Raw genomic sequence first — 16,801 nt, forward strand, 5'->3', positions numbered from 1 at the left:
TGAACCCGGGAGGCGGAGGGAAGAGGGCCGGGATCGCGCCATTGCACCCAGCCCGGGGAAAAAGAAGGAAACCCCCTCCTAAAAAAAAAAAAAAAAAACATAACTCTGTGTCTGCCTGTGTGTGTGTAAGATGTTTTTCTTATTGTGGTTTATGATCAGAGGTCTGAAAACTACTGCTACAGGTATATATTGAATGAGATCAATTAGCTAAAGTCAGAGTTATCAAGGGGAAAAAATTGGGTCCTTATATTTTATTGTTTCTTTCACCTTAGAATTTGTACACTCAGAGTTTGTGAAAAAATAACCTCCCTTACAAAATTATTTTTGGGCTGGGCGCAGTGGCTCAAGCCTGTAATCCCAGCACTTTGGGAGGCCGAGGCGGGTGGTTCACGAGGTCAAGAGATCGAGATCATCCCGGTCAACATGGTGAAACCCCGTCTCTACTAAAACTACAAAAAATCAGCTGGGCATGGTAGCGCGTGCCTGTAATCCCAGCTACTCAGGAGGCTGAGGCAGAAGAATTGCCTGAACCCAGGAGGTGGAGGTTGCGGTGAGCCGAGATCACGCCATTGCACTCCAGCCTGGGTAACAAGAGTGAAACTCTGTCTCAAAAAAAAAAAAAAAATTATTTTTGGTGCTTTCATTTAGGAATTTTGCACTATTTCATAGTTTACAGCTCTGTCAACACCTTTGGCTTGGCCTGCCCTAGTAAAGACACAAATCTGCTAGTGAGTTTAGGTGCCTAGAAACAGTTACAGATAATTTAAGGAAACCCCAACAGAAGTAAAATTCAATTCAATTCAAAATGGAATCTTGCTTTGTCACTCAGGCTGGAGTGCAGAGGAGAGCAGTCTCAGCTCACTGCAAACTCCATCTCCTGTGTTCATGCAATTCTCCTGCCTCAGCCTCCTGAGTAGCTGAGATTACAGGCATGCATCACCACGCCTGGCTAATTTTTGTATTTTTAGTAGAGACAGGGTTTCACCATGTTGGCCAGGCTGGTCTGAAACTCCTGACCTCAAGGGATCTGCCCGCCTCTGCCTCCTAAAGTGCTGAGATTACAGGCATGAGCCACCATACTCAGCCAATTTTACTAAGTAGTTGACTCCCTGTCATTTATTCCACTCCAGATGACCAGTCTAAACCAATTCTGGTTATTCTACCATCCCCTTGCCAATAACTGGTTCTAGAGTGGGAGTGTGGCCAACTGTGCAGGGTTCTTAGAAATACTTTCTCATTCCTAAGAGTACTTCTGTTTCTCTGCACTTTGGCATGGCTGAGTTACAAGGATTTCTGCAATAGGCTGCACGTGGTGCCTTATGCTTGTAATCTCAGAACTTTGGGAGGCCAAGGCAGGTGGATCACCTGAGGTCAGGAGTTCAAGACCATCCTGGCCAACATGGTGAAACCTTGTCTCTACTAAAAATACAAAAAATTAGCTGGGTGTGGTAGCATGTGCCTGTAGTCCCATCTACTTGGGAGGCTGAGGCAGGAGAATTGCTTGAACCCAGGAGGTGGAGGTTGCAGTGAGCCAAGATCGTGCCACTGTACTCCAGCCTGGGCGGCAGAGCAAGATTCCGTCTCAAAAAAAAAAAAAAAAAGAAGAATTTCTTCAATAATCTTGCTACTGCCTGAGGACAAAGCTGTTACCAAGAATGGTAGGGTAAAGGAATGGATGAACCCTGGATCCTCCATGGCATTGTAATACAACTGCGTCAATCAACCCTGTCCTACCTCTGAGCTTTCTTATTATATGATACAGTACATTTCCTCATTGTTTGATTTTATTCATAGTATGAGTGGGTTTTATTCATTATTTACAACCAAACCATTCTAACTGATCTGCTGAACATTAGTGCCACTTGGTAACATTGATTTTCCCTAGATGTGGATAAAATGCTTTCTTCAACTCATCCTATATTTGTAATTATAGAGAACCCTCTGAAGAATACACATGGCTCCAAAATTTTAGAAACTCTACCAGGTACCCAGTCATCATCATCTTGTCAGGATTCATTTATGTCAGAAGCTGCTACTTTCTTGCTTCCAGCCAGATACTCCACTGACCTCTGTGGCAAACTCAGGCAAGGTTGGAGGATTCAGCCCTTTCCTTAAGCATGTAAAAATTCCCAGGTGTGAAGATCCTGCTTACTGCTAGTGCCGTTTATCTTTTACTTAACTGTGCTTGAATTCTGAATTCTTTTGGCTAGACTTCTTGAATAGGTTCCTTACCCCCATTATTGCCCTTCTTGCCTGTGCTACTGACCCCAACTGATGAGACTGCATCTAAACTTACCTTTTAGTTCCCCTGTTATTTCAACCTCACCTGCCTACCAGAATTCCTGATCCATTCCGTCTCCAACTTTCAGTATCTTCATGTTTATTTAAACCACAGTAGAATGTATTTACAGGAAGGAAACAAATGGCCCAAAGTACATTGAAGAAATATTTTAGCAGGAGTGACCACAATAGTGGTTCATGGTTTTTTAATGCTTGTTTTCTTTCTTGAGGTAAGGAGAATTTATAAGCTGTTAGCTTTGTATGCTTTGCATGAGCTGTTGTAAAAGTTTCAGATGCATATTGAATGTAGTTTTTTTTTTAACTACTAAAGAAGAGAGGAGAAATTAATAAAAAAGTTTTATCTCAGCAATTTGTATTAACTAAACTATAACTAACAATAGTTCATTATATGAAGTTAATTACTTCTTTAATATAGCCATTTGTCATTTATAGACACCAGCCCCTTAACTTGAGTAATCAACTCTGGTTTCCTTTCTGTCCCACTTAGTCAAGTTTAGGGGTAAGTACGGATTTTTCTCTGGCTTGTGTTTTGTGTAATAACCTCTTGCAATCTGTTTTATGTACATTTACACATATGAAAAGAAGTCCAAATATATTAAAAAGCCTTTGTTATTACATATTAACTATGTGAAATTTAATTTCCTACACATTAAAATATTTTTCCTTTCAATGAATTGTCAATTAGTTCCTCTTGTTCTTCTTGTAATATACCCCTGAATTACTTTCCTACTGGCTATAAAATTCTATGAAACTATTCTGTATGTGTTAGGGACACACTATCCTCTATCCAGGTTTCCAAAGGTATTTTTAAAACGCAATTTATCATCAAAATTTAAAAACTTTTATGCTTCGAATAATACTGTCAAGAAAATGAAAGGCTGGGCGCCATGGCTCATGCCTGTAATCCCTGCACTTTGGGAGGCCAAGGCAGGTGGATCACTTGAGGTCAGGAGTTCAAGGCCAACATGGTGAAAACCCCTCTCCACTGAAAAATACAAAAATTAGCCAAGCCTGGTGGTGCACGCTTGTATTCCCAGCTACTCAGGAGGCTGAGGAACAAGAATCATCACTTGAACTCAGGAGGTGGAGGCTGCAGTGAGCTAAGATCACACCACTGCACTCCAGCCTAGGCAACAGAGTGAGACTCTGTCTCAAAAAACAAAAACAAAACAAACAAACAAAAAACCATGTGCATCTATTATGTATCAACTAAAAAAATTAACTCCCACTGGGCACAGTGACTCACATCTGTGATCCCAGCACTTTGGGAGGCTGAGGCAGGTGGATCAGAAGTTTAAGACCAGCCTGGCCAAGATGGTGAAACCCTGTCTCTCCTAAAAACACAAAAATCAGCCAGGCACAGTGGCAGGCGCCTATAATCCTAGCTACTTGGGAGGCTGAGGCAGGAGAATTGCTTAACCCAGGCAGCAGAGATTGCAGTTAGCCTAGATCATGCCACTGCATTCCAGCCTGGGCGATAGTTTGAGACTCTGTCTCAAAAAATAAATAAATAAATTAAAATAACCCCAAAGCAAAACAATCTAATTTAAAAGTGGGCAAAGGAATTGAATAGACATTTCTCCAATGAAGATATACAAATGTCCAATAAGCACATGAAAAGATGCTCAATATTATTAGTAACTGGGAAATGAAAATCAAAACCACAATGAGATACCACTTCACACTCACCAGAATGGATAGTTATAATAAAAAAAGACAGACAATAACAATTAGCAAGAATTTGGAGAAATTGGAACCCTCATACATTGCTGGTAGGATTGTAAAATTGTGCAGCCACTAGGAAAATCAGATTGGCAATTCCTCAAGTGATTAAGTAAAGAGTTAGTATATAACCTAGCAGTTCTACTCCTGGGTATACATCCAGGAGAAATGAAAACATATGTCAACATAAAAACTTGTACACAGGTGTTCATAGCAGCATTATTCACAATAGCCACAAAAGTTGAAACAACCAACTGATGAATGGATAAACATAAGTGGTATATATTGCACAAACAGTGGAATTTTTTCTGTCACATAAAGGAATTAAGTGCTAATATATGCTGTACGTGGATAAAACTTGAAAGCATGCCAAGTGAAAAAAGCCAGACATGAAAGGCTACATATTGTATGAGTTCATTTATATGAAATATCCAGAATCGGCAAATCTATATGTTGAAAATAGATTAGTGTTGCCAGGAGTTAGGGGGAGGAGGAGGCATGATGAGTGACCTAATGAATATAGGATTTTTTTTTGAGTGATGAAAATATTCTAAAATTAGATAACAGTGATGGTTATCTGAATAACTAAATGGTTGACTCTGAATATGTTAAAAACCACTGAATTGTATACCTTAAAAGTGTAAATTAACGAGGTATGGTGGCACGTGCCTATAGTCCCAGCTACTTGGGAGGCTAGGGCAGGAAGGTCACTCGAGCCCAGCAATCCAAGGCTGCAGTGTACAATGATTGTGCCTGTGAATAGCCACGGCATTCCAGCCTGGGCAACATAATGAGACCCTATCTCTTAAAAAAACAAGTTTAAATTAAATTTATATCTATTCAGGTTCTGTTACAGTAACAAGGCTTTAATGCTAGAAACACATTCAGAATTGAGATAAGAAGTATATGGAAAAAATAGTCAACAACAATGACATGGACAAATTTGCATTTTACTATCTCAAGTATTTTCCCCATGACTGATACTCACATGAAGTACTTGCTGTTCCCTGCACTGAAATAACAACATAACTACCTCTGGAGACCTCTCTAAATGTCCTAGAGGAGGTAAAGGGTACAATTGGGGTAATAGACCATCTATTGCCACTGACTAAGGGTGAGGTCAAATTAGAACTCATCTTTATCTTCTTCATCCAATTTGTTTCCAAACCTTCAGAAATTTTTTAAAAGGTGTCTCTACGTTATCTACACAATGCAGTATTTTTCTCTTTTATAAAGTACAGCTTTTAAAAGGGGATATTTTAGAAACTTTAGAGTCAAATCAAATTTGCCATTTATTACATTTGCCACTATTCCTTAATAAATATAGATGAGAATCCCATAGATGATGAATCATAGGAGTATAAATGAATCTCTGAAAAGATGCTAAACTTCACTGAAAATTAAGGAAGTGCACCTTAATATGCCTTTTTTTCTTTTTTTAAATTTCTATTTTTCTTTTATTTTTTCTTTTAAAGACAGGATCTTGCTCTGTCATCCAGGTTAGAGTGCAACAGTGCAATCATAGCTCACTGAAATCTTGAACTCCGGGGCTCAAGTGATTCTTCTACCACAGCCTCCTAAGTAGCTGGGACTACAGGCAAGAGCCACCAGGTCCAGCGGTGCACATTAATATAATAACATAAATTATTTTACCCCTCTTACATTAGCAAAGATTTAAAAGATTGATAATATTCAGTGTGGAAGACAGTGTTTAGAATAAGCACTCTCACTTTACTGGTGATGGGAAACTAAAAATATATGATCATTTTGGGTGATAATTTGCTGTGTTATAATTTTAAACATGTATACCCTTTGACTCAGCATTTCCATTTCAAAAAATATGTTTTAGAAAAATGTATATAGATTTTGACAGGATCTTGCTCCAGCACCCAGGCTGGAGTGCAGCAGCATGATCTCAGCTCACTACAGCCTCAGCCTCCCAGGCTCAAGCAAATGTCCCACCTCAGCCTCCCAAGTAGTTGGGACTCCAGATGTGCACAGCTATGCCAGGCTAAATTTTGTATTTTTTTGTAGAGACAGGGTTTCATCATGTTGCCCAGGTTGTGATTTTTATTTTTTATTATTTATTTATTTATTGAGACCAAGTCTCACTCTGTCACCCACGCTGGAGTGCAGTGGCGGTATCTCAGCTCACTGCAGCCTCCGCCTCCCAGGTTCAAGTGATTCTCCTGCCTCAGCCTCCCGAGTGATAGGGATTGCAGGCGTGCACCACCACGCCCAGCTAATTTTTGGTAGAGATGGGGTTTCACCATGTTGGCTAGGTTGGTCTCGAACTCCTGACCTCAAGTGATCTGCCTGCCTTGGCCTCCCAAAATGCTGGGATTATAGGCATGAGCCACCACACCTGGCCAAGTTGCGATTTTTAAAATGTAGTGAATTGTGCTGTCTTTTTAGTCCAAAAATGATTGTGTCATTTTTCTATTTGTATGCTCTCTTTGCACACTAAAACCTTTTACTTAGAAAGCAAAACAAGTAGAGGATACATCTCCAAGTGGACACTATATCTAACAATTTTATTTCAACTTGATTAGGAAAGTAAGGTTATTTTGTGTCACAAATAAACAGTGATTTTAAGTAACTCAAAGAAATATAACTAACTACTCTTCAGTTCCTATAAGGCTTGGGTACTCAGAAGTTGAAAGAGCCCTTAGAGACCAACAGAGATAGAATAGTGTACAGTCATCTTCTATTAATTAAATAAAGAATGTTTATCTGGTTTTATAAGAGACTTTGAAGGCTTAATAAGAATTGCATTTACTCATGATACTACTTTAAACCCCCAACTCTCAGGGCCGGGTGCAGTGGCTCACACCTGTAATACCAGCACTTTGGGAGGCCGAGGCAGGTGGATCATTTGGGGGGGCCAGAAGTCTAAGACCAGCCTGGACAACATGGCGAAACCCTGTCTCTACTAAAAATACAAAAATTAGCTGGGTGTGGATGGGGTTTTGCCATGTTGGCCAGGCTGGTCTCAAACTTCTGACTTCAGGTGATCTGCCCACCTTGGCCTCCCAAAGTGCTAGGGTTACATGCGTGAGCCACCACGCCTGGCCTGTTTGTTTTTGGAGATAGGATCTTGCTATGTCACCTGGGCTGGTCTCAGATTCCTGGGCTCAATCAGTTCTCCCTCCTCAGCATCTCCAGCAGCTGGGACTACAGGTTCAAGCCACAGTGCCCAGCTCTCAAATACTATCTTGATTTTGTGCTCATCATTCATCTGCTCTTCCCCAAAGCCCCATCATCTGTATATATATTCTTAAATACTAAATTATTTAGTTTTGAAAACTACAGTAGCAATCACAAACCTGGTTGTATAAGGAAAAGACAATGTTGTCATCATTTATTGAAGGCTGTCATGAGAAAAATATGCTGAACAGAGTGTCTGGGTCATAGTCTGGCTTTAGCTCCTCTGAGCGTTAACAAGAGACTTCCTCTGTCTGCAGTAACTCTTGAGAAACAAACAACTTATTAGACTCCAACTGTCTGACAGAGACGTAGTATGGACCAGGTACAGGTCACAGCTGAAGTCTGGTCAGACAGAGAGGGCTGCTCTGTAAATGACTGTCCTTAGATGAAGAGAGGGGAAGGAATTTCATCATCACATGATCAAGACAAGACAACCGCTGATAAGGACCTGGGTCAGGGTCACCTAGGCCGGCACTCTATCCTCAGGCTAAACGAGGGTAGATTGGCAGAGAGGACCTTGATGATGACAGTGCTGACCATGCCAGGTCTACTGAGACTGGTTACCCCCATATTGGGGGACAGCTGTCATCTCAGGATTTCCCTGATCCTGCTTTAGATCTCTTACTTCCTGCAGTACATGTCTTCCTCTTTCTTGATTTATTCTCCCATATTGGTAAGCACATCCTCTGGTTGCTTCTTAAGATACACAGGAGGCTGGGTGCCGTGGCTAACACCTGTAATCTCAGCATTTTGGGAGGCCAAGGCAGAAGGGTCACCTGAGGTCAGGAGTTTGAGACCAGCCTTGCCAACACGGTGAAACCCTGTTTCTACTAAAAATACAAAAATTAGCCAAGCATGGTGGTGTGTGCCTGTAATCCCAGCTACTCAGGAGCCTGAGGCAGGAGAATCGCTTGAACTTGAACTTGGGAGGCAGAGGTTGCAGTGAGCCAAGATCACGCCACTGCACTCCAGCCTGGGCAACAGAGTGAGACTCTGTCTTTAAAAAAAAACGTTTTTGAGACCTTGAATGTCTGAAAATATCTTTGTTCAATGTGTATTTTCTTTCAAAAATATTATTTTAAATTTATTATGAATCAGCAAACAACATCATGCATGATGATAAAACATTGAGAGCATACTGTGGGCACATAATTGCACATTGATTTAACCATACTAACTCTACAGCTGAGATGTGGGTTTTTTTCGAGATAGAATCTTGCTCTATCACCCAGGCTGGAGTGCCATGGCTCAATCTCAGCTCACTGCAATCTCTGCTTCCTGGGCTCAAGTGATCCTCCCACCTCAGTCTCCCAAGTAGCTGGGACTACAGGCATGTGCCACCATGCTTGGCTAATTTTTAAAATTTTTTGTAGAGACGATGTCTCACTATATTGCCTAGGCTGGTCTTGAACTCCTGTGCTGAAGTGATCCTCCTGCTTCAGCTTCCCAAAGTGCTGGGTTTACAGGTATGGGCCACTATGCCTGGCCCTGATATCTACTGTGACTGGTGCCCAGGGCACTTGTCTAGTTTTTACATATTTTTAAAATGTCATCCTTGAAAACATTATTAAAGAACAAGATGAAGTGGGTAGCTTTAACCATTTTGTAAATAATAGCCAATTTATTAGATAAGGAAATGAAATAAGAGATATAAATATTAGGAAGAAATCATCATTACTTATAGATGATTTGACTTCCTATTATCTACTCAGAATTTTTCCATTTCTCTGTGGCCCCAGGGACTATCTCATCCTCATACTTGACCTGAGTTGTTGCTGGTGAAAATCTCAGTGCTGTGTATTTGTTTTTGGTTTTCTGGTCAGGGGAAGAGGAGGTGAGTGAAGCCAGTTTGCCTCTATGCTGCCATTTTGGAACTGGAAGTCGTCAATCTCCATTCTTGCTTGATAATTTCTAAGGACAAAATTCTAGATTGGAATTTTGAAGGCATTTCTCTTGCTTCTTGTCTTCTTGTTTTCAGTCGTGCTGTTGAGAAGCCCAAAGCTGTTGTGTTTCTTCATTCTTTGTATATAACCAAACTGTTTACTTTTTTCCCCCAGAAGTTAGTCGAATAATTTTTTTGTCCAGTTGTTCTGAAGTTTCACAAAGAGTGACTTGTTATGAATCTATCTTTATCTGTTTTCCTCAGCACTTGGTGGGTCCTTTTAATTTGAAAAATCAAGCTCTTAAATTCTGGTGATTTTTCTCAAATTATTTTGATGATTTGATTTGTTCTACTTTTTCTGTTCCTTTGGTTTTGTTATCTTTTTTTTCTTTTTTCTTTTCTTTTTTTTTTTAAGACGAGGTTTCTCCATGTTTGTCAGGCTGGCCTTGAACTCCCGACCTCAGGTGATCTGCCCACCTTGGCCTCCAAAGTGCTTGGATTACAGGCGTGAGCCACCACGCCCGGCCTTTTATTTCCTATTTCTATCGCTGTTTTGTTTTGTTCTACTTTTAGTGATACTTCAACTTTGCCTTCTCCTCTATTAAGAGTTGTTTGTTTCCATCATGCATTTAATTCCCGAGGACTCTTTTGTTCTTTGAGAATTCCTGTTCTTTAGCATTTTGTTCTTGTTTTGTAGATACTGTATATATTTTTTAATAACTCTAAGGATGTTAATGACATTTTGTTTTTCTTTCTAAAGTTTTATTTTCCCTGAATAGTCTTTAATTCCTCCTGATTGCTTTTTTCTTTCTTTCTTTTCTTTTTTTTTTTTTTAAATAGAGATAAGGTCTTCTATGTTGCCTAGGCTGGTCTGGATGTCCTGGCCTCAGGTGATCCTCTTGCCTCGGCCTCCCAAAGTGCTGGGATTACAGGCATAAGCCACCGCACCTGGCCCAGATTGCTTCTTTCCATTTGTATTTGCCTGTATCTTTTCACATTAGAAGACTTCCTCAATGACTCATAAACCTTTTTTTTTTTTTTAGATGGAGTCTCACTGTGTCGTCCAGGCTGGAGTGCAGTGGCATGATTTCTGCTCACAGCAACCTCTGCTTCCTGGGTTCAAGGAATTCTCCTGCCTCAGTCTCCTGAGCTGCTGGGACTACAGGTATATGCCATCACACCTGGCTAATTTTTGTATTTTTAGTAGAGACAAGGTTTCACCATGTTGGCCAGGCTGGTCTCGAACTCCTGACCTCAGGTGATCTGCCCACCTAGGCATCCCAAAGTGCTGAGATTACAGGCATGAGCCACCGCGCCCAGCCAGTAATCCTTGATCACATAATCATATGATTAAAGCATGGCAACCTACCCCCATGACTAAGCATGAGAGAGTAAAAACTCAATGGAAGTGCAAAATATGGGGCCTTATTTTTTCTGAAGAGATAGAGTGTTGATATGTTGCCCAACGTGGCCTCTAGGCCTCTAAATCTCAGCCTCAAGCAATCCTCCCACTTCAGCCTTTATAGTAGTTGAGACCACAGGCTTGTGCTATGGGGCATGGCTTGCATATGGGGCTTGTTGACTTTACAATTCATTATGGAGGGCCTGGAGTGGGCAAGTTCACCAGGAAGAAACTTCCAATCTCTTGCTAGGTGGACAAATGCCTAGTTGCTAGCATTCTGCCTAGTGAGGGGAGAGGGCTGGGGAGGTCTGTGCAATAAACATTCAACATACATAAGCACCAAGTCCCTCTGTTTGGGATACAAGACCTATGTCTCAGTTTGCCAGGAACTTTCATACCTGAAGACCTTAGGTTTTACTTTCATCAGACAATAAACGTCTGGTCTACTTTCACTTAGACAGACATATTTGTAAGGTTTGACACTGCTTGCTATATTTACCTGATTCCCTGTTTGTTTTTTTTTTTTTGAGACGGAGTTTCACTCACGTTACCCAGGCTGGAGTGCAATGGCACGATCTCGGCTCACCGCAACCTCCGCCTCCTGGGTTCAGGCAATTCTCCTGCCTCAGCCTCCTGAGTAGCTGGGATTACAGGCACACACCACCATGCCCAGCTAATTTTTTTGTATTTTTAGTAGAGACGGGGTTTCACCATGTTGACCAGGATGGTCTCGATCTCTTGACCTCGTGATCCACCCGCCTCGGCCTCCCAAAGTGCTGGGATTACAGGCTTGAGCCACCGCGCCCGGCCTCTACCTGATTCTTTTTTTTAGACAGAGTCCTGCTCTGTTGCCCAGGCTGGAGTGCAACGGTGCAATCTCGGCTCACTGCAACCTCCACCTCCCAGGTTCAAGCGATTCTCCTGCCTCAACCTCCCAAGTAGCTGGGATTACAGGTGCTCACCACCACACACGGCTAATTTTTGTATTTTTCGTAGAGACAGGGTTTCACCATGTTGGACCAGGCTGGCCTATAACTATTGACCTGAAGCAATCCGCCCTCCTTTGCCTCCCAAAGTTCTGGGTTTACAGGTGTGACCCACGGCACCCCTCCTCTTTACCTGTTTCTTAATTCAAAGACACTTAATCTTGAGATCAGAACTAGCAGTGGAGAAGGATGGTGAAACGTTCATTCCTATGCTAAGGGCTGTGCTGGGTCCTTCCTTTGGTATATCAAGAAGTGGGCCATTGTCTCTAGCAGAATTTTTTCCTCATAAAAACTTACCTGTTATATGTGCCACACTTTGGGACTGTGGTGACATAAGTATTAACAACTCATAGGTAAAATTATCAAGAGTGATTTAACAGAGTTAAAGTGTTAGCATGCTAAGAAAGCCTTTAATGACTAATCCCGTTGTTGACTTTTAAGGGGTGGCAGAACACCGATGGGGATATGATTTTTGTCCCATTTTATCACACCACTTATATGTAGGTTCAGTATGTATAAGATCCAATAAAATATTCAGATGTGTGTAAGTATCCCCAAATTTCACACACACACACACACACACCCCTACACCTGAAAGTTTTCTTTTATTATAGTTTATCTTATATAATCTAAAAATCATTAGTAAATGTATTTTTTAAATCACAAAACATATAATGAAATAGTTCTAAATGTTTTTGTCATCCCTCACCTCATTATTTTTAAAACGTGGAAGTGGTCAATTTCACAAAGCTGAGCTTTTCTGATATGTGGGAAACAGTAACTGAAAGGTTTACTAAAACTCTACACTTAGAGGCAAAGACAAATGTCTCTGCAAGGTGACTTCTAAATATACATGGGACACATAGTTATTAGTGACTATCTGACTCAGTTCAGCGGAAGCTAATGAGGGAAAAGGGGAATGAGCTGTTAAGTGGAAATTTGTACCTTTCACTTTTGGGTCTTATGTGTCTATTTCTGGATCCATCAGGAAGAGAAGCATTTGAGATTGGACACTGTTTATACTTAATACATTCTAGATATGGAAAAAGATCCACTCTTCTTTCTTTCACTTAGTACTACCATCAAATTTCATCTCCATCAGAAACAATTTTTTTTTTCATTTTTAAAATAGTTTCCTTTTGCCTAAAGAAACAATTTAGGCTGGGTGCGGTGGCTCATGCCTGTAATCCCAGCACTTTGGGAGGCCAAGGCAGCTGGATCACTTCAGGTTGGGAGTTTGAGACCAGCCTGGCCAACATGGTGAAACTCCGTCTCTACAAAAAATACAGAGCATTAGCCAGGTGTGGTACGCCTACAGTCCCAGCTACACAAGAGGCTAAGACTGGAGTATCCCTTACGTCAGAAAGCGGAGGTTGTAGTGAGCTGAGATCACACCACTGTACTCTAGTCTGGGTGACAGAGCCAGAACCTGTCTCAAAAAAAAAAAAAAAAAAAGAGGCCGGGTACAGTGGCTTATGCCTGTAATCCCAGCACTTTGGGAGGCCAAGGCAGGTGAATCATGAGGTCAGGAGTTCGAGGCCAGCCTGACCAACATGGTGCAACCCTGTCCCTACTAAAAATAAAAAAATTAGCTGGGCATGATGGCATGCACCTATAATCCCAGCTACTCAGCCGGCTGAGGCAGGAGAATCGCTTGAACCCAGGAGGCGGAGGTTGCAGTGAGCCGACATCACACCACTGCACTCCAGCCTGGGTGACAGAGCGAACTCTGTCTTAAAAAAAAAAAAAAAAGGAATCCCACATTTAAAAAAAAAGATTTTCACTAAGAGTTTCCTCTAATTTTTTTTATTTTTGCCTCAATATGCTTTTGAGACAGGGTCTCACTTTGTCGCCCATGCTGGAATGCAGTGGTGCAATCAAGTCTCACTGCAGCCTCAACCTCCAGGTTATTCTCCTGCCTCAGCTTCTGAGTAGCTGGAACTAACAGACCGGTACCAACATACCCAGCTAAGTTTTGTATTTTTTGTAGAGATAGGTTTTCACCATGTTGTCCAGGTTGGTCTCAAACTCCTGAGCTCAAGTGATCCACCTGTCTCGGTCTCCCAAAGTGCTGGGATATTACAGGTGTGAGTCACCATGGCCAGACCTAAAATTTTTAATTCTGTGATTAAGTATTAGCCTGGAAAAATGAAGCAATTAAATATAATTTTTACTTTATTTGAACTTAAGTGAAAATGGGATTACACAAAAGTACACTTACCTATGTGTGCCAGTTGGTCAAAGCTAAATATAGATTTCTCTTCCCATTTTTTTTTTCTTTTTTTGAGATGGAGTCTCACTCTGTCACCCAGGCTGGAGTCCAGTGGCACGATCTTGGCTCACTGCAGCCTCCACCTCCCAGGTTCAAGCGATTCTCCTGTCTTAGCCTCCCGTGCTGCTGGGATTACAGGTGCTTGCTACCGGGCCTGGCTAATTTTTGTATTTTTAGTAGAGGCGGGGTTTCACCCATCTTGGCCAGGCTGGTCTTGAACTCCTGACCGCAAGTGATTCACTTGCCTTGGCTTCCCAAACTGCTATCACTGCAGGTGTGAGCCACCTCACTCGGCTTCTTCTTATATTTTGTAAGTAAAAACTTTTTGTGATAATCATGGAGATTCATGTTCAAGTTATTTCAAGGAATGTAAAAGTTGAAAGCTAAAAAGAACTGCTAATTATCTGTAACATTAGCCTTATTTAATATTTTTGTACATTACTTTGCTATTCAAAGACATTTATATGGCCAGGTGTGATGGCTCATGGCTGTAATCCTAGCACTTTGGGAGGCCAAAGTTGGCAGACTGCTTGAGGCCAGGAGTTCAAGACCAGCCTGGGCAATACCATGAGATCCTATTTCAATTATTTGTTAAATAAATTAAAAGAAATATATTCAGAAAAAAAAGAAAGAAAGAGATATATTCAGGCTGGGCATGGCAGCTCATGCCTGTAATCCCAGTACTTTGGGAGGACCATCTGAGATCAGGAGTTGGAGACCAGCCTGGCCAACATAGTGAAACCCCTTCTCTATTAAAAATATAAAAATTTGCTGGGTGTGGTGGTGCACACCTGTAATCTTAGCTACTCAGGAGAATCTTGAACCAGGGAAGGGAAGGTTGACCGCAGATCACCTGAGGTCAGGAGTTTGAGATTGTGCCATTGCACTCCAGCCTGGGCAACAAGAGCGAAACTGTCTCAAAAAAAAAAAAAGAAAAGAAAAAGAAACATATTCAAAGATACTTATAGAAAACCCTCCATAAAAGAAAATGTGTATCAGATAAACACAAATTAGACTTAGAAAAGCAGTCAATGAATAAACAGAGGATTTTTTATGAGCCTAGCTCCTGGGAGCTAGGAATTCAGTAAGATCAAGATGGAGGTCATCTTGATCCAAGACCAAGAGAGATCCAAGATGGCTGATCACTAGCAGCTCGGGATTGCAGCTCCCACTGAAAGAGCAGAGAACGAGAGGACGCCACACTTTCAGATCAATTTTTGTTGCTCACACACCAGGAGATTCCCAGCGGAGGAGCCCCACCTGTCACCAGTGTGACTCTTGAGGCCGGTGAGGCGGTTTTGCCGCTGCCTTGGTGTGGCGGTTCTTGGTGCAGAGTCAGAAAAGCACCATCAATCTTAAAGCCGCTGTTTTGGCCGGAGCAGTGGGTTGCTCAGATTCTAGAGCCGGGAATCAACAAGTTGGACGTCCATTCAGAAACCCAACTATAAAGACGGTAATTATAAAGACCACAGATGGATAAATTTATAACGAAGGGAAGAAAACAGCCTAAAAAGGCTGAGAATACCCAAACTCAGAACGCCTCTCCCTCTACAGGGGATCACAGTTCCTCATCAGAAACAGAACAAGGCCTGATGGAGAAAGACTGTGTTCCATTAGCAGAAGCTGGCTTTAAAAAGTGGATGATAAGAAACTTCTGGGAATTAAAAGAACTTGTTCTAACCCAATGCAAGGAAACTAAGAACTTTGAAAAAAGGTTTGACGAAATGTTAACAAGAATACACAATTTAGAGAGGAATATAAGTGAATTAATGGAGCTGAAAAATACAACACGAGAATTTTGCGAACTATGCACAAGTTTTAACAGCCGAATTGATCAAGTAGAAGAACAGATATCAGAGGTCGAAGACCAACTTCATGAAATAAAACAAAACGACAAGATTAGAGAAAAAAGGATAAAAAAGAACGAGCAAAGTCTCCAAGAAATATGGGACTATGTGAAAAGACCTAATCTACGTGTGATAGGTGTACCTGAATGTGATGAAGAGAATCAATCCAAGCTGGAAAATACGCTTCAGGATATTATTCAGGAAAACTTTCCCAACCTAGCAAGGCAGGACAATATTCAACTCCAGGAAATACAGAGAACACCACAAAAATATTCCTCAAGAAGGCCAACCTCAAGGCACATAATTGCCAGATTCACCGGGGTTGAAATGAAAGAGAAAATACTGAGGGCAGCCAGAGAGAAAGGTCAGGTTACCCATAAAGGGAAGCCCATCAGACTCACAGCAGATCTCTCAGTAGAAACCCTACAAGCCAGAAGAGAGTGGGGGCCAATATTCAACATCCTTAAAGAAAAAAACTTTCAACCCAGAATTTTACATCCAGCCAAACTAAGCTTCATAAGCGAAGGAAAAATAAAATCTTTTGTGAACAAGCAAGCACTCAGAGATTTCATCACCACCAGGCCTGCTTTACAAGAGCTTTTGAAAGAACCACTACAAATAGAAAGGAACAACTAGTATCAGCCTTTCTAAAAAATACCAAAAAATAAAGAACATCAACATATTTAAGAAATTGCATCAACTAACGGGCAAAACAGCCAGCTAACATTAAATGACAGTATCAAACACACATATATTGTTATTAATTTTAAATTTAAATCGACTAAATCCCCCAATCCAAAGACACAGACAGGCAAAAAAAGCCAAGACCCATTGGTATGCTACATCCAGATCCATCTCACATGCAAGGATACATAAAGACTCAAAACAAAGGGATGGTGAAAAATTTACCAACCAAATGGAGAGCTAAAATAAATAAATAGAAAGCAGGAGTTGCAATTTTTGCTGATAAAATAGATTTCAAAGCAATAAAGATCAAAAGAAGCAAAGAAGGATATTACATAAAGATAAAAGGATCAATGTAACAAGAAGAGCTAAAGATCCTAAACATATATGCACCCAATTCAGGAATACCCAGATATATAAGACTTACAAAGAGACTTGGACCCCCACACAATAATAGCGGGAGACTTCAACATCAATATTAGATAGATCAATGAGACA

Source organism: Sapajus apella, unplaced genomic scaffold (assembly GCF_009761245.1).
Source record: "Sapajus apella isolate SASKATOON/1434 unplaced genomic scaffold, GSC_monkey_1.0 scaffold61, whole genome shotgun sequence".
Lineage (NCBI taxonomy): Eukaryota > Metazoa > Chordata > Mammalia > Primates > Cebidae > Sapajus > Sapajus apella.